Raw genomic sequence first — 18,617 nt, forward strand, 5'->3', positions numbered from 1 at the left:
TCTTGGTGGGTTTGCTTGGCTGTTGTACCCCTGCCACTGAGCGTACACTTTTGCAAGTTTGTGTTGCGAACAGCCTGTTTATTCTTCTCGCCACATTCTCTTTCGTGTACCTCTTTAGGCGACTGGACAAGGCTTGGAGCCTTTGTTTGGCAGTTTTGAGTGCTTCAGGTATTTTCATTTGGATGTACCTCTTGGGTGTCTGCCCTTTCATCACACCTCTCTGGACCTCCGTCAATTGACTCACATTTTTCCGAGCCGCCTTGATCTTAGCCTCCAACCGTCTTTTCCATGGTGGGTAATGATATATGTATAGTCAGAAAGGTCTTCAGATTTAGAATCCGGCACTGAAAATGGCAAGACTTAACTCTGATTTATCAGAAAAAAAATGCCGCGTTGGATTGGAGAGTCAAGCCAAGATGGTGGCTGTTGCGTGGTGCAGATGCGGGCATTGCATCCAGCAGAAAACAGATACCGAGTGCTTCTTTTCCCACAAACACGACCATGCAGTCGATAAAATACTAAAATTCAATGGCTGATTGACAAAACCCTGTCTGAGCAAGTACTGCCAGTGGATGACAATATTGATCCAGTTCATCTTTCAACAACATAACATCTGGGCTCCGCTTTCTGCAGTCAATAATGCCCACCTTCGCTGCCATGGCTTCTAGGATGGAGAGGTCCCACTTGCTATTATTAGCTTACTTTAATACAACAGGGGTAACTAAACACGTTTGGATGCAATTCTTGATAAACTTTCTTATTTTTTCAGATGAAAACCATTGGTACACTTTAGGTCCTTTTCATCCAATCATGTTCATATGGAGACATAATTCATCAACATTCAATTCCACATAATCCAACAAAATTGTCAATACTAACCCCTAACCCTAAATCTGACCCTGGTGAGACCAATGATTTCACAGGTAAAGTCTCAGTCGAGGTCAGTCTTTGTTTGCATTCAACTCTTCTTTTTATGTGGCAGCAGGAAAGCAGAAACACTCTTGGGCTTTATATAGGCTTCGCATTTTCAGCGACGACCCACTCATTTCCCTTAATTGTGGCGGCCATGAAGTGTTTGCGAGCAGTCAGTCACGGAGCGTGGAGATTCATCTTGAATACTCTCGCCACCGCTTTGCCCCGAGTGCATGCTTCTTGTTGCCCACATAGAATGAATATTTAAAGCTGGCAATCAGATAAACATGCTTCTTTACCAGATGGGGGGAAGCGTCCATTTCCAAATTGATATTGAGTCTCCAGAAACTTACTTTCAGTGCATGGAAAAAGCATCGACTAAAAATAGAGACAGGGTACTAGCAAGGAACGGGCTAATTTTGCCGATGAATTCTGTGTCTTAAATGCACAGGTGCGCCCATGAATTTCGCTTCAGGGCATTTTTCACTATCGTCCTTTATTGAGCCAAGAAAATAACAATAACCTCTAAGTGACCCAAAGATATGCGTTTTACTTTTCCTTTTTTCCTCCCCACTTCTTTTTGCATCGAGTTACACAACCTGGGAGACATTCAGCACTGCAATGTGAGTGAAACAAATACCTATTGAATTGGAGACATTTTACATGTTCTCGTAATGGTTTTAGTCAAGGTTTTATTGGGCATACTTTTCTCTCAAGCTGTAAAAAAATGATCGTTTCTCATAATTACGGCCCCTTAAACTCTCTTGTGCATACATTGAACGGCATGCGTGTATGTGAAGAAATGTGGTTCTTTTAAATGTTAATGACTTAACGACGGTATATTTTATGATGTGATAGACTGCCGCTGCTAAAAATGTCAGTCAATTGGTGCATGAGTAAATTGTAACCAGTCATTGACTTCTCTGTATTGTTAGTTCCCTCCATTTCATGTTTATGCCGTTATATGAAGCTAAATTAAATTGGAGAAAATGATCAGCTTCTAAGGCTCTGAAGCTTTCCTGTTTCTGATGTTTGTGTTAATGACCTGTACTTCTTGTGCTTCTTGTCATGTTTCTGTTTTCATTCTTTTTTTCATTCACCTTGCTGAGCTGCCTTTTGTGTCGCAACTAGATTAAATGGGCCATGTTTTTTCCCTCAACTGTTTGTCAGCTTTCAGTCCACATCAGACCTTTGTGTCACTTAATCCATTACTATCAACTATTTGAACACCTTTAAGGTACTCCTTAAAGGAGTGTACAAAGTAATCTCGAATGACACAGTGGGGTGCAGACCTCTGTCAACCTCATACCATTGTAATGTACCGTATATCCTCACAGGATCCAGTTTATGATCAAGAAGTTTATTGATTCATTTCATCTTGGCACTTATTTATGATAAGACTCAACTGGCACAATAAACATTAAAAAAAAAAAATCCACAGAGTTAAAAAATAATCCATGACACACACGGCCCCAGGCACAAGCAGAATGAATGTATGCATCATACCAATACAATATCTACCAGTTTGAGCATTTGAAGAAAAGAAACCGACTACAAATGAATGAGAAAAAAACATCACATGCCATGCTCGGACATGCATGGGCACGCAAAGAGCGTGTCATGTCATATTCATATTAAGCAATTACACCTCTCCTCTTGTTGATGATAACTGCTCCATTGTGCAATATAAATGAACCAAAAAACTAAGATACCACTCCAGTCTGAAATGTTCATTCTACTTTATGTGAGCAATGCCCCAACTCTGAAGGCTTGATTATCTCACTTTACTTGTGCTAATCAAGATAATGATGAAAACGTTGTTCCATGCTCATCTAAAACTACAATCAGGAAGCATCGCTGTGCATGTGCCCAGTGGTCCCCCGACTGCAGCATCGATAATATCAAAGGGGATAGCAACAGTATCGCACAGCACGGCAGCCCCCTGGACCCTCACGTGCTATCGATGAAGGCCTACTTGATACTTTGTGTGCACTATCAGGCTTCGTTATTGGGTGACCTCTGCTCGAGCAAGCCAGCTGGGGTATCGGCTGACAATTAGCGGCAGAATTCAAGGAAGCATTCCCGAGTCAATACAACTTATTTGAGAAATGCCGCCCGTTCAAATGTCGCTATTCATTTCTCCCAGAGCGAATCCCTCTTCTGACAGGACTGATCATTCTGGGAAGCCTGTGGGATGTTTGACTGAAGTACCAAACAGTTTATGAGCAACTGAGTGTGTCTGCCAAGAGAGGTCCAGGATGTTCCACACATCTAGTGATATTTTTGACAAACTGTAGTGAGGAAGGGGAGGAAGTCGGCTAGGGGATGACAGGCTGACGATTAACAGCAATAAAAGCGGACGTAGTACTCGTTGAAGCATATTAGCTCAAGGTAAACACATTTTAATAAGATTTCAACTGAGGAAAGGTTTCACAGGTCAATTCAATAAGTACACTGTATCTAAGAAACAAATGACAGAAAATCACAGTGGTTCTCATTTTTTTAACACCAAGTATCACGTAGAGAATTCTTAGCTTTCCAAATACAGTAACACTATCATGACCACCATTCAAATATAGCAGCGTAGTCAGACTAAGGCTTCATCAAAAACAAAGATGAGGTTTTATTCACGAAAAGTTAATTATTGTAAGCCACTATAACATGATGATTGCTTTGAACTTTAACATCATGCAATATGTGAGAATATGAAAAACACTTTATTTAAATTATTAAAATGGCATACATTCATCCATCCATTTTTCGATCCGCTTTATCCCTACAAGGGTCGCGGGGCATGCTGGAGCCTACCCCAGCTGTCTTCGGGCAGTAGACGAGGCACATCCTGAACCGTTTGCCAGCCAATCACAAGGCGCACAGAGGCGGACAACCGTCCATGTTCACAGTCACATCTAGGGACAATTTCGAGTGTTCCATTGACCTGCCACGCATGTTTTTGGAATTTGGGAGGAAACCGCAGAAAACCCACACAGGCATTGGGAGAACATGCAAACTCCACGCAGGAAGGCCGGAGAAGGGATCGAACCCACGACCTCTGCACTGTGAGGTCGACGCGCTAACCACTGGACCAATGGGCCGGCTTAAAATGGCTTTTTTTTTTTTTTTTTTTTTTTTGTCAATTAAAAAAAAAAAGTAAATGTCTCCTGAAAAGTTCCTAATGCAGATGTGTTTAAATGTTGAATACAACGGAACTGTACTGAACAAAGGTTTGTGCTCATCTGTCCGACACGTCAACAAAATGCAACAAATGTCATTATGTGTTAAACAAAACAGACAAATCAATTACGGATGAAGGTGCAGTAAACAGGTAGTGGCGAAAAGAAGATGCTTACAAATGACAATTACAGTGATCCCTCGCTACTTCGCGGTTCGGTTATCGCGGGTTCAGTGCATCGCGGATTTTTTCAAACATATAATTTTTTTTTTTTTTCCCCGCAGTTTGAACACTAATTCTGTGCTTAAAAATAGAATGTATGTTATGATCCTGTGTGCGTCATGACCTGTTTCTGTAAATCACAGGCGAATGGGCGGAGCCTCCAGCGCACACACGTGCTCGTTATCATCATTAGTTAGGTTCATAAAAGTCCTGGAAAAATAAAACTGAACTGGAATGTTGTTTGGCTTTCACATTTGCCAGTTCAACGATCGCATGGCCCTTCAACCTTTAGTTCATGTTCATGTTTTTGCTAAGTGCTCCTGGGGTTAATTCCTTGGCACCGTTTGCCGTTTATGTAAACAATTTCCTTATCAATCCCATAAGGGACGAATGACGTCACCTTGCAATGCGTAGCAATATTATTTACTAGCGCGCCTAGCAAGAAACATGGCATCTAATGTTTGAAAGTTTGTTTATATTTTACAAGAAAGGATAACATCAGGGCAACTTGCAATAGATGCGAACTATATTACTATTTAATCCAAGGTAAGAAACACTACCAATATGCAAAAGTATTTGCACACACAGCAAGGGATAACTTTGAAATGACAGTCACCCTTTTGATCCTCAAGTTAGTAGTAACCATGTCCTCTCCTGTCAATACTCCATGTTATTGCCATTTGTTAGTGTCAGACTATCGAATAGACGGTCCTGAAAACCTGGACTCACCCCCATTCACCCATTTTTAATATGCTTATATTTACATTTTATGTTGATATTTTTTACATACTTTTTGTCTTCTACTTTCTCCCTTTCCTAATTTTGCTGCTGTAAATTGGGAATTTCTCCATTGTGAGACCAATAAAGGTTTTCTTATCTTATTTTATCTCATTGTTGAACCTGATGAGTGGTGAGAGACCATGCCTGACTGGCTCAGAGGAATGCAGTACTCGCTCCAGTCTACTGGTAGCTTCTACTTTTACCTAGATAGGGAAGAGTGAGCTCCCAGATCACAGTTGGACTTGCGTTTATAGGCGGTTTGGAAAATGGATGGATGGATGGACCTCAGGCCGTATTCGCCCACTTCCCAAGGGAGGTGACAGACATCGAGTCCGATTGGACCATGTTTCCTGCCTCCATTGTTAAGGCAGCCGACAGGAGCTGTGGCCATAAGTTGGTCAGTGCATGTCATGGCGGTAACCCACGAAACTGTTGGTGGACACCAGGGGTGAAGGATGATGTCAAGATGAAGAACGACTCCTTCCGCGCCGTTTTGGCCTGTGGGACACCAGATGCAGCTGATGGCTACCGGTTGGCCAAGCGACATGCAGCCTTGGCAGTCATTGAGGCAAAAACACAGATGTGTCAAGAGCCAGAAAAAAATACACTGGCACTATGTGCAGGTGGAGATCACGGATGGTCAACTTAAATCTTGGAGGGGCCCACGATTTTCCATCAGTGCTATTGAGGGGCCACATGTATGACAAAAATCCCATTTCAAATACAGTATGGACAAAATACATGCATCCTTGCAAAATACAAGCTCTTGAAATATTTCATGTTTTATAATATACTTTACATATCCATGTATAAAAGATCTACTATCCTAATGTAACAAGGACAGTAAAAAAAAAAACCCTGGCAATACTTACTCTACTGCATCATAATTACACAAAATCCGTGAAATGATAAATACCTGACATGTTCTTTTACTCCAGTATATCCTCTATAATCAAAAGGTGGAACAAAACATTTTTATATGTGTTCCTACTTTAATAATGTGGCACTGCCTCTTTTAAATCGTGCTCATTCCTTTGACCATCCTTTTTCTTTTGATGATCCATGTGGATCTTTGGAGCTGGAGAAACTTTTGACTTCACTTACACATTTAAATGTTTTAATACATTGCTGTGCCATCTAATTAGTATACCAACATAAGTGACGAGAGGACATTGTTTTTGCTGTTACGTGTATTGTCAGGTATGTTGTATTCATGTGTGCCCCCATTTCTCTTGATCTCCATAGGGAGGGGCATGCTGTACCATAATAACTGAAGGGAGGACGTTGTTTTTGCTGTTTTCGTCGGGTATTGTGATTGAGACGATCAAATGCAACCAACACCAGAAATCCTGCTGTACGTCGTCACTATTCTTAAAACGTAATTGGACACCACCGGTTACACCTACCCAACAACAAAGGGGTTGAAGCAAACAAAATACAAGCACTGTGATTTTTTTTTTTTTTCAAGTACAATAGGATGGCACAAAACTGTTGAAGAGCAAACCATTAAGTGCAAGATATATCTATCGACACACATAGACGCATTCGAAGTCCCTCTTAGCCAATGGGATGCCAGAATGATGCCCGGGAATAGCCAATGGCAGAGCAGCTATAAGTATGTTGCGTTCAGGAAACTCGGCGCTGCGACAAACAGCCCATACTGTATTGTTACCTTTCGTTTCTTGAAATTTCTTTCGTAACAAGAGGCAATATTTTCCTGTCTATGCGTTTCTTAACTTGAAAATTTCGTATGAAGAGACGTTCGTAAGTAGAGGTAGCGCTCTAATATGTTTGTCATGATCCACTTCTTCTGTGCCTCCAGCTGGTGGCAGTCGAGGGCTATATTCAGTCGGATAATTCCTCACTTTGCCTTTGTCCCCAAGTGTTGGATTCTCAAGATGATCTCTCGTGTGCACGGCAGCTATTTTCTCGCCTCCTTTCTCCATTCGTCATAGTGTTATTGTTGCTAAACTTAGTCTCCTCTCAGTGTTGTATCCTTCGTGTTTTGACTATTTTCTTGTCTTTTCATGACAACCTATTTCCGTTCGTATTGTGAGCTTTTGTTAGATTGATAATTGTTATCATTTTAAGTTTGAACATTACAGTATTGTCTTTGATGTTAAAGTTACCTAAATTATATTCTCTTTAGTACTTTCTTAAACCTGTTTATGTTGAGAGCATCTGATTGGCTGAAGGAAACAGGAAGTGTTTCAGTAGCCGGAAGGAGGTGTTCTCGTTTGGACTGCGGGACAGACATTGAAAAATAAAGCTGTGTTCAAACGAAGTCCATCTCTCCTTTTATCCATTCTTAAAAGTAGAGTCATCCATTCCAAAACTACGAACCCCTCAACTTACAGTATTATCCTTGCCTTTTGCAAGCGTTTTTAGTTAGTTTTGTTTTCCCCTGGTTATTGTCACTAGCATCCTTTGTTGTACTTTGTCGGTCTTACATTTTTGTATTGAGAATCTCTTTTTGTTCAATTCCATGTGAATCCTCGTTTTGAGAGTCCGATTCTGTTCCGGACCCCGGATGTTTGTGTGTTTGTTTTTTCCATACATCGACAAATAATGTATCTATTTTTTCATTGTAGTTTTCAATATATTGATGACTATATAATTGCTGTCGCAATACCATTGTGACCATCTGCAAAAATCACATTAATACTGGTTCGCAAGTTGCTCTCTAATTCTCACCCTTTTTCAAATTGCAAAACATGTCCCACTGTGTATCTAAGGCAACCATTTCCATTGATTTGATAGACTTCTTTGAGATACAGTCCACACAGGCTCCTCTAGTCATTTATTAGACAATGCTGTACAGTTCACACTAGTAATTTTGCCTTTGGTGGTTTGTAATATTTTTATCCTAAAATAAAGCCCCAACTCTTGTATTGAAAAGTGTAATGGTTCACAAATGAGCATTATTGTGTATTCGAAGCGATAAAATCAATACATTGTCGGAGGAAAATAGCTCTAATGCCACCCGCTGCCTTTTCCTCATTAAACACAAGAAGTAATTCAATATGCAAATACCTCTTCCTTTTTTTAACAGTTGATGTTGCTTCTCTTTGTCATATTCTCCTCATGTGGGCTGATTGTTGGACCAATTATTCTTCCAAACAAATCGGACTTATCAAAAATGTATGCAACTATTTACAACAGCGCTTGGAGTGTGTAAATATTTCGCACATTTCTGGCATGCTGAAAAGCTATGTCCATAATCTTGACCTGAAAGTTTCCTTTCAAGTAAAAATAATTTGCTAATTTGTGCGGCGAATGATAATGTGTGATCCAAAGAGGCAGCTTACAAAAAGTCGAATCATGTGTAAATGACGCCGGTGCATGACATTTTCACAACAATGACTTTGGTGTGGATATTAAATTAGGGATGCACCCAGTGAAAATTAAATCACGAATGCATTAAATTAAATTTGAATTATGGATGGCAGAAGATCTGCAGTAACCAGCCTTGTAAAAGTCGCATTTAACCTTTTGAGGTACGTAATCAATAAGATCCTCGGGCAGTCGACGGAATTTGTATGACTTGAATTAATGTTGTTCACATTCCATTACGCCGTCTGTCCTCACGATTTTATTGTTATCCAGAAAAGTAAAAGGTGAAATTCTTCACTACTTTGTCCATGTGTCATCACTGCTCCATCTTCATTTCTGGAAAGGAAGATTAACAATGCATTTAATTAATCCATCATATTTCCACAAATAATGGCCAGGGTTGGTTTTAGTTCATCTTCAACTGTCGATGGGGGTAGGTGTCTTTTAGAGTAATAATGCAGTATGATTAATATAAAAAATGTTAGCTTTTGTTGGTTCTTCTTTTGTTTTTTATTTATAAATGCTCAATTAGAAACTCTGAAATATGACCCTTATTGGAACCACCATCTTCTTCCCCATTTTTTCCAGACACTACCTCCTTGTTGACGGTGCAACCTTGTTGGCACGTAGTATTCATCCACCAACCATTTTGAGCTGCATCTACAGACCAGCAAGATTAGCACTGCATTCATCACTGTGGAGAACTATTGAGAGAAAAAAAGTAATTTATTCCAAATGTTTCTCCTCATTGGATTGGTTCGAGGGGAGCCCCGGGGGTTGACTGGTTAGCACGTTGGCCTCACAGTGCAGAGGTGCAAGGTTTGATTCCGGCTCCGGCCTTCCAGTGTGGAGTTTGCATGTTCTCCCTGTGCCTGTGTGGGTTTTCTACGGGTACTCCGGTTTCCTCTCACATTCCAAAAACCTGCGCGGCAGGTTATTGTAACACTCTAAATTGTCCCTAGGTGTGAGTGTGAGCGCGAATGGTTGTTCCTTTTTCCGTGCCCTGCGATTGGCTGGCAACCGGTTCAGGGTGTCCCAGTCTACCGCCCGAAGACAGGTCGGGTAGGGTCCAGCATGCCCCGCGACCCTTGTGAGGATAAAGTGGATCAGAAAACGAATGGATGGATGGATGCCATTTTAATAATTTAAGTAAAGTGAGGTTTTTTTCATTCTCACATAGTGCATGATGTTCAAAGCAATCATCATCTTACAGTAGCTTACAATAATGAACTTTTCATGAATAAAACCTCAACTTTGTTTTTGATGAACCGTTAGTCCTACTGCAGTACTATATTTTAATGGTGGTCATGATGATGTGTGCGCTGCGATTGGCTGGCAACCAGTTCAGGGTGTCCCACGCCTACTCCCCAAAGACAGCTGGGATAGGCTACATCATGCCCCGCAACCCTTGTGAGGATAAGCGTATCAGAAAATGGATGGAGGGATTGGTTAGGGGTAGCCAAAACAGCTTGAAGCATGATTATATGCCTTTGGAGGATCCCGCATTGAAAGGTTGTGGTGTTCCTGAGACAGTGGCAGCTTCAAATACCCGTTTGCTACTCATGTGTGGCTTTTAAACAGCTGCTCTATCAATATCGTGGATTTTCCTGACACAAAATTATGTTAATGCCGATTTAAGAACAATTACACTGAATCACCCATAAAAAGTTTGATGATTTTCTTGAATTTTTTTTTCCAATCGTTTTAGTTTGTTCCACACTTTGTCGCAACAGAAAAATCATATGTGATTTTACTTTAATTACGTTCACATGGGAAAATAATTATCCAAGCTGTCTGAGAATTCTATCAATGATCTGAGCCGATACCAGAAAGAACAGATGAAAAAAACAAAATCCAGATGTCGAATTTAGTTTAATCTCATATGAATGATGATTTGAACACTGTGCAATAAACAGAAACAACATTGAAGAAAAACAGGTAGGTCTAATGTTATTCCAATCGCTTTCTTCACATAATCGAAGATTATGAAAGATTATTTTTAATACTACTCAGGGAGCAAGTGGTAAAATTCCACACTTTAATTATTTTTGAGACTGAATGATGAGTGCTGCTTATTTGGTTAGCAAACAATTTCAATTGGGCTTCGCCATTCCGTCGTTAGTGTCTGTGTGTGAAGAAAAATGTTTCTAAAACCTGATAATAGCACCTCATTTCAAGTGAAGGTGGAGTTCTAAATTTATGAACTGTGCTGAAGAAGCAAAGAAACAGCAAAATCACAGGCGGAACGTGAATGTGCAGTATCAATGTTTATTTTGGACAGAAATGAGCCATTTCAATTGTATTTGTTAAGTTAAGCTTTCTTCTGTTGGAATTAAAGTAAAAAAATAAAGATTTCTCAGTTAAGTAAAAAAATGTTGACTATAGTTTTGTTTTTTGAAAAACACTTAACTCGTGTCACAATAAGTTATGTCTTAGCACTAAAAATAGAATTTTAGTTTAAAAAAATCTTTGTACAGGTGTCTTGAAATTTGCAGAAGTAAAATGTATTTTTTTATTAATACTAAAGCTGTTAATTTCAAGTTAATTAAACACATTTTTAACATGGACATCACATTTATTGTTTCACTTGGATGAGTGTGTGAAAAAAAAGAAGGTAAATGCATAATAACATGATCACATTATTCCGGTTCGAGCAAGGGTGGGTAAACTTTTTGGCTCGGGGGCCACAATGATTTCTAAATTTGACAGGTGGGCCGGGTCAGCACAAGATACGGTACATATAAAAAAACTGCACATGTTGACAGTCCATACCAAACATCAACAGAACCAAAGCATTAAAGTATTAACATACTTTTTTTTTAAATGAGAACAGTTAAACAACTGTGGTATATGTCCTGTATGAACGTCCAAGTATGTTAACAACATACATGTATGACAAGAGAAGCAACAAAGTGCAACAATATATTGCCCAAAAACTGTTTATAACACAAAAACTGCAGCATACAGTCGAGGTCTATGAACAAAATACAGCAAAATTAGGACTATTTGCTACAAAATGAGACGAATAAGAGACCTGGTGGCTTTTCGTTCCACTCACTCACTGTCTCTAACTTGACCTCCCCTCGATCACCACTCATGACAGCATTGATGTCGTGCAATGAACTTTTGAAGCCAGCCACAGGACGCTTCGACGTCTTCGATGCTCATAGTTAGCGCTATGGAGCTCGCCTCCTCTCTTATTGGCGGTCCAGTGTGCGGAATGTTTTGTGCACGATAACAGTCCAGTCAGAGTCCAGGAAAAGTTCATTTACTCGACTGTCTGTCGAGCTGCAAGCAATTCACTCTGAGCATGGACATTGCCAGAATCGGACTGAGCAAGAATCGCTTCCTTGTTTTTCAAAGTCTCGTAAATTTGAGTCTTTCCGACTCCAAGTGTCTCCTGAATGTTTCGTACTTTGTAACCCGCTTTGTTTAATCACTCAACTCAACTCAAATCAGATACATATCACTTTCACTTCCGCGGTCATTACTGTTCCTCTTCGTTTGGATGCCATGATCTACAGACGTAAATGTAAATGAATGAAATTAAAAAACTTTTGCAATTCCAGTAAACCTCATTGCAATCAGGAGTCACTTGCATGTCGCCGTTTTGGATCAAATGGTAGAAAATAGCGGCACAGACACACTTATTCCGTCGTATCGAGCAGGAGTTGCTTGAGTTGGTGCTACTGCGGGCTTCCGTATGGCTTACGGAACTTTCGTTGTTACGAATCAATTATTCATGTAATATAGTAGTAGAAAGTTTAATGCATATGTTTTTGTTTGTTTTTTTTTGTTTGTTTTTTTTTGGTTTTTTTACTGGGTTCGGGAATTTCCGTTTTACAGAGGTCCGCAGATGGAAGATAAGATTTCTCCCGCTATCTCTCTCCCTCTCTCTTCATCTCCCCCTTCCTCCCTGTGCTCTGCAACTTCAAGTAACTGCGCCACCCGGCGTTGAAATGCCTGTCATTACAAGTCCAAATGAAATGAATGCAATCATTCACATTGAACCTTAATTGTGTACCAACCTTCGGCGGGCCGGATTAAAAAGACCAACGGGCCGGATTCGGCTCGCGGGCCGTAGTTTGCCCATTATGGGTTAGAGAGTTGCTAGTGCATTTCATTATTATTATATCGACTGAATTTTTAATACAAGTTGTATTTCAAATCAAAAGTTACAGAAAATACACAACCGAAACCAACTAAATAATACTTTAACCCTGCAACATTGGTTCGGAGGAAATTTGGTGAAAGAACTGCTTCTCATATCTGTTAAAATAAATAAATAAATAAAAAACTGAAGACAAATTTGTATATTTTTCTCCCCAAAATGAAAAAAAAATCAATTTAGCAAAAAAAAAAAAAAAAAAAGAAAAAGAAAAGTTGACCGACTTTATTTGGAGCTTGGAAGTTTTGACACGAGATTTCGGGCAACTGTGATAAAACCTGTCATTTTGTGGTGGACCAGTACTAGTATTTGTTGACATTAGGGAGCACCAAACCTCTGGTTCTGCGAGTGTTAACATGACTTGTTTTTGTTTTGTTTTTTAACATACAGTGGCAATCTATCAATCCCAGCCCTTCATTCCATTCTCCAAATAATCACCAATTGGAACAATATTTGGAGTGTCATATAATAGGTCATTATTTTATGTTTAGTGCTTTACGAGAGTTTGCACTGTTTACGTCATGCTTGAGTTGATTGACAGGTCCCGCCTATAAGGGGGAGTTCCCGGAAGTAACTGCGAGTCAGTCTACCGCATGTTGAACGGCTCTGCCACGTTATCAATAAAAAGACACATAAAACCCAAACCCTGCCTGCCAACAATCATTACATGGAGTATTGACCTTTTTTTTTTGCCAATCTCTGTAAAACAATCCAACGCTGTTAATATTGCAGGCCAAGACTACAGTGTTTGCTCATAGTGTTAACTTAAAACATCATGTCTTGACGATATTCCGCCCCACGAACCGAAATCAACGTCCACTTCAGTGGGCAGTAATGGGAGAAATTATTGATTGACTACATAGTCTAATAACTATCTGGCTCCTTGTCAATTACAGTAAAGGTCAGTCCAAAAGGCTGTTAATGATCTGCTGTTCTGTCGGACGCTGATGAATGCACTGCTTCTCGATTTTCACTGCATTTTTGTAAAGCCCTCCGCCACCACACCGCTCCCCCCACCCCCAAAATGAGAAAAATGGCATCAAGAGGACTTGACACATATTCAACCCTGCAACGCACCTCCCACCCCTCACTGTTCCTCCCTGTGTTGTTTTGCACTCGGCAACTCTGAGGGCAGCTCTTTGGAGCATTGTGGCGATTCATCACGGCGGTGTCGTGTCAGACGCCATCACGATTCACATTTGAGAAGCAGCCGGCTGTCATAAATGAGCAAGTGGCGGTCAGTTCCATGCCAAATTCGCTCTCCTTAGCAAGAGTCATGTTCCTGTCCACACATCAGGGATGGTACAACATATCACTCATGTCATATCACATAACATGTGATGGCACATTGGGAGTATTCATAGATGGATCTTGGGGATTAGCCAGTGACAAGAAAAGGTGACAAAAAAGGCCAAAACAACCTTGTTTTTGATTTGTATGTTTGCTTTTAGCCCCTAAACATAATTTCTAATTGTTTTTCTCCTCTCCACGAATAAAAAGCTTCCTTATTTTTCCCTTTAGGGAAAATAATCGTCGTCAGTGTAGTTTCTCTTTTCAGAGACATACATACGGACATTACAGAGCATAAACAGTCCATCAGATGAATTAAAGAAGGCATAATAGTCAATTTTTTTCCCCTCACAATTTGAACCAGTTCCCAGCTAGAGTAATTACAGTTCTGTGTCCACTTTTCGTCCAAATTCCACAGGGTTAAGGAACGATGGACCACTTTTTTGCCTTGCAGAAATCAGTCTTTTTTTGCGGGGCAGTCCTGTCTCATACACCTGCTCACCACATCCCTACACTCCAGGGCCAAAGCTCAGCGTGGTTTACATTTCTATGCTGAAAAGCTCGGAGCCTTGAGTCTAAAAATGCAAGTCTTAACTCTGAAGCATACACCAATCTCCATAAAGATAACACAAGTGGAATTAGCAATTTAGTACCTGGCCGCCGAGGTACATTGACCAATTCATGTACGGATCCATGTATAGTGAGAAAAAAAAGGCGATACACATCTGTTCAAATGCCAGGGTTTTATGATGTAGACCAAGACAAATGCTTTCAAAACGTTTTTTCACCATTAATGTCACCTTAAACCTGCACAACTGAAAAAGAAAATGGATGTCTTTTCGTGAGATGAATTCAAAATGAACAACTTTGATGTTTCGGTGGGACAAGTGTTCCTATTATGACTGCTGATGTTGCTCAGAATTAACCAGTCACATTCAAAACCACGTTAAATGGAATTTAGAACACACCGACCACTATTAATAGTGCCCCTAAATTAACCCAAATACATTCCATCTGTTCTAGTAGGCTTTTACTGGCAATTTTGCAGTCACATCTTACAGCACACACCATGATTTTCAGAGAGCTTTGACAGCATCAGAGGGTTATTTTTGAAAGGTATCAGTCAGAAGAAGAGTACAAAAATATCAAAGGCATTAAATATACCAATGGACACAGAGAGGACAAAAGAGCGACAACAGTGACATAACCAATCGAGGAAAGACACAGAAAAACTTCCAGTTTGAAATACCTCACTTGATCTCCAATGAAACCAAGGTTGAACTTCCACCCATCCATCCATTCATTTTCTAATCCTCTTATCCTCACGAGGGCATGCTGGAGCTCATCCCAGCTGTCTTCGGGCAGAAGACAACTGGTTGCCAGCCAGTCGCAGAGGTTTAACGTTTCAGCAATAATTCCGAAAGGTGTGTTTGGCGCAAATACAACACTGCTAATCACCAAAAGAACAGTGAAGCATCGTGCGGGCAGCATGTTGTTTTCGGGATGTTTTTCTTCAGCTGGAAGTGAGCCTTTAGCGAAGTTGGAGGGAATTATGGACCATTCCACATTTCACACAGTGTTACCACAAAACTTTGAGGCTTCTTCTGGAGAGCAAAAGTAATGCATGAAAAGCCTAGTGGAACTGCTGAACTTTCCTTTGGGTTAATACATTTGGGGTTTATCTGAAAGGATTAGGCTTTGGAGCTGGGGGAACACAGGTTTGAGTTGCTGCCCCCCCACAATCAAAAAAAAAAAACGTTAAAAATGGCAACTAGCTGTTTGAGGGATGCTAATAATAAACGTTGGATGGTTCCTGACTCGTATTTGTGCCTATGCACCAAACAGTGTCTCGGTGTAGGCTGCCCACCCTCTTTGGAGTCTGCGGGGGTGGTGGTGGAGAGCACTTCCACTGAAGATTCTTTGCTGCTGGGTGGAACTTAATGGCCACATGAGCAATGACATATTGTGTCTGCTGGGAGTGTCTGACACAGTACCCTGTGAGAAGTACTTTCACTCCCACGCCTGACAGAACTTTGACCTTATGTTCTGTGGGCCACGTTCTGTGACACCATTGATGAGGCAGCCTAATAGAGCTGTTGACATAATATGGTTGGAGGCTGAACCCGTTGATACACACTGGTGGTGAGGGATTTTGTCAAGCTGTAAAAGGAGTCGTTCATGGACATTCTGGTCCACCGTGCAGCATTTTAGGAGCAGTACACCATCAACATTGACCTTGACTTGAGACATTGTAAGTCGATCGAGAGAATACTTTGGTTTGGAGAAGAGAAAGAGAGTCTGGGGACTCTGAGGCACGCTCTCCAATCAGTGGGGTTCCGGTTGTCCGGGTGATAAAAGTAGCGCCTCTGTTGCAGGGCCCCGGGTGTGGATGAGAGTCATTCATCCATCCATCCATTTTCTGATCCGCTTATCCTCACAAGGGTCACCGGTGGTGCTGGAGCCAATCCCAGCAATCCTCGGGCAGTAGTCGGTGGGGTACACCCTGAACTGGTTGCCAGCCAATCGCAGGGCACACATAGATGAACAACCATCCGCGCTCACACTCACACCGAGGGACAATTTAGAGTGGTCCATGAATCTGCCATGTTTTTGGAACGTGGGAGAACACCGGAGTACCTGGAGAAAACCCACGGAGGCACGAGGAGAACATGCAAGCTCCACACAAGAAGGCCAGAGCCGGGTTTGAACCCCTGAGTAATGTCTCTGAATTGGCAGACCGGGGATGATGTTCCCTCTTTTTCAAGGAAAAGGGATCAAAAGTTTCTTTATGTTCATGCTACAGGGGAAGCACACTTCTCACGATCTCTGGTAAGGTCTGTTCCGAAATTTTGGCATGAAGGGCCCATCGGAAAGTAGAACCTCAGATTCAACAGGAGCAGGATGGCTCTTGTCCATGGAAACGTGGTGCATAGTGTTTGCTCAACCGGTCTTATGTGCTTTTCGTGGACTTGGAGACGTTCTTAAACCATGTCCCTCGAGCAGTCCTGTGTGCACATCTGTGCTTGTGCCAGATGTGCAAAATCATTGTGTACCCGGCATGTGGATCCTTCTGGAAAATCTGGATGAAGGGATTTGAATGACAGAAGTCTGAGCTTCCATGCTTTAGATGTTGCCCCCAGATAATCAGAAGAAAGGGGATGGATGGTTCGCTAGATTACAATGGACCTGTGCATACTTGCAGTCCGGCACCCGCAGATTCACCAATTTGCGTAATTTATTTCAATATATTTTTTCCAATAATCTTACATTTTTTTAGGGAGTGTGGGGCCTCCTGTGGAAAATATAGATATATTGGAGGTCTGTCCGTGTTTCTTGTAGATCTTTGGGGTGTTTAAAAAAAGTTTTATTTTTTCGAATGCAATTCAGGAGTCACTTAAACACCGATTTCGGGTACTCGCGGGCTTGCCCAGTCCTGATTCCCCACAAACAGAAGGGCTCCACTATATTCTCAAAGTTAGTTTGGACAATTACAGACTTCCCATTGTAAAACTCGTTCCCCGTCTGCACTGAAAAAAAAATGGCATACTGGATTAATACATCATGTTTTAATGTCATTAGATCATAATTTCATAACTCTGCGGAGTCATTTTGTAAAATCACTTCATAGCTTCTTAAAATGACTTTGTAAGCTAACTTTGTAACATAACTTTGTAATGTCGCTTCTTGATGTAACACTTTGTAACACATTGTAACACACAGGTACAGATGACGACTGACAGAACCCTTTCTACGATGGAACTTTCCTGTACGACTGAGAGCCTCCACAAGCATCTTGCGGTCAATGTTGGGAAAGACTCCCTCCAGCTGACGCGCGCCCTCGAGAGGATTGGTAAGGAAATTGCGGATTCTAGGAACCATCTTAGATTTAACCTTAGATGCAGACAGAACAAACTAATACCTAAATGCCTCAACCAAAAAGCGTTAGAGCCAGGGTACGTAGCCAAAAATTTACAACTGAATTATGTCCTTAAAATTCTCACCCAAAGAATCAGACGATTGAATGCAAATATTAAAGATCTCAACAAAAGAGCAGAAGAGATTCGACAAAAATTTAAACAAATGGTGTCAGAAGAGATTTTCCAAAAGATTTTAGAATTCACCAAATCCTCACAACTAAAACAGCATGAAATCTCCAAAAAACGGCAAATTAAAAAGTTCCAAAATTTGATTAAGCGCAAAGAACCCACTCCAAGTAAATACAGGGCCAAATCAGACCAAATTGAAGAAATCCCTTGTGAGGAAAAATGGATTAAGAATTTATCTAATCGTGACTTAGAGAAAACAGTGCTTGCCAAAGGCCTGAACTTTTCAGTTACACCTAACAACATACCAAAAACAGACTACATCACAGCGGTAGAAACAGCGATCAAAAATAACAAGTTATCAAAAGCAGAAGCAGATGATATTCGCCTGAGTGTAGCCTCCTCGCTAAAAACAGCAAAACCGCCACCCTCAAACATATCAGTTGAAGAACGAAAAGCCTTAGCAGAACTCCAAAAAGAAGATAGCATCACAATATTACCAGCAGACAAAGGCAGATGCACAGTTATACTAAACACTGCAGATTACGATGCCAAGATCTCAAACTTGCTCAGCGACACGAAAACCGACAAAAGACTAAAAGGCGACCCAACCAATACATACAAGAACAAAATTGTCAAAAGCCTACAAAAGTTACAAAAAGAGAAACTAATTGACCAGCAACTTTATTTCAAACTT

The 18,617-nt window shown here is 40.8% G+C and overlaps 1 protein-coding gene and 1 long non-coding RNA gene across 2 annotated transcripts in view; one reads left to right on the plus strand and one right to left on the minus strand.

Annotated features, from left to right (window-relative positions):
* LOC109521806 (uncharacterized) overlaps positions 1-13,205 on the plus strand; it is a 20,688-nt gene extending 7,483 nt beyond the window's left edge. The window contains exon 3 of the long non-coding RNA XR_002169435.1: positions 13,047-13,205. This is a non-coding gene — a long non-coding RNA (uncharacterized LOC109521806). The remainder of the gene's footprint in view (positions 1-13,046) is intronic.
* Positions 1-18,617, minus strand: part of LOC109521805 (contactin associated protein family member 5) — a 212,063-nt gene that overhangs the window by 184,539 nt on the left and 8,907 nt on the right. The gene's annotated exons all lie outside the window — the stretch shown is intronic.

This window comes from Hippocampus comes, unplaced genomic scaffold (genome assembly GCF_001891065.2).
Source record: "Hippocampus comes isolate QL1 unplaced genomic scaffold, H_comes_QL1_v1.1 scaffold201, whole genome shotgun sequence".
In the NCBI taxonomy this organism is placed as follows: Eukaryota; Metazoa; Chordata; class Actinopteri; order Syngnathiformes; family Syngnathidae; genus Hippocampus; species Hippocampus comes.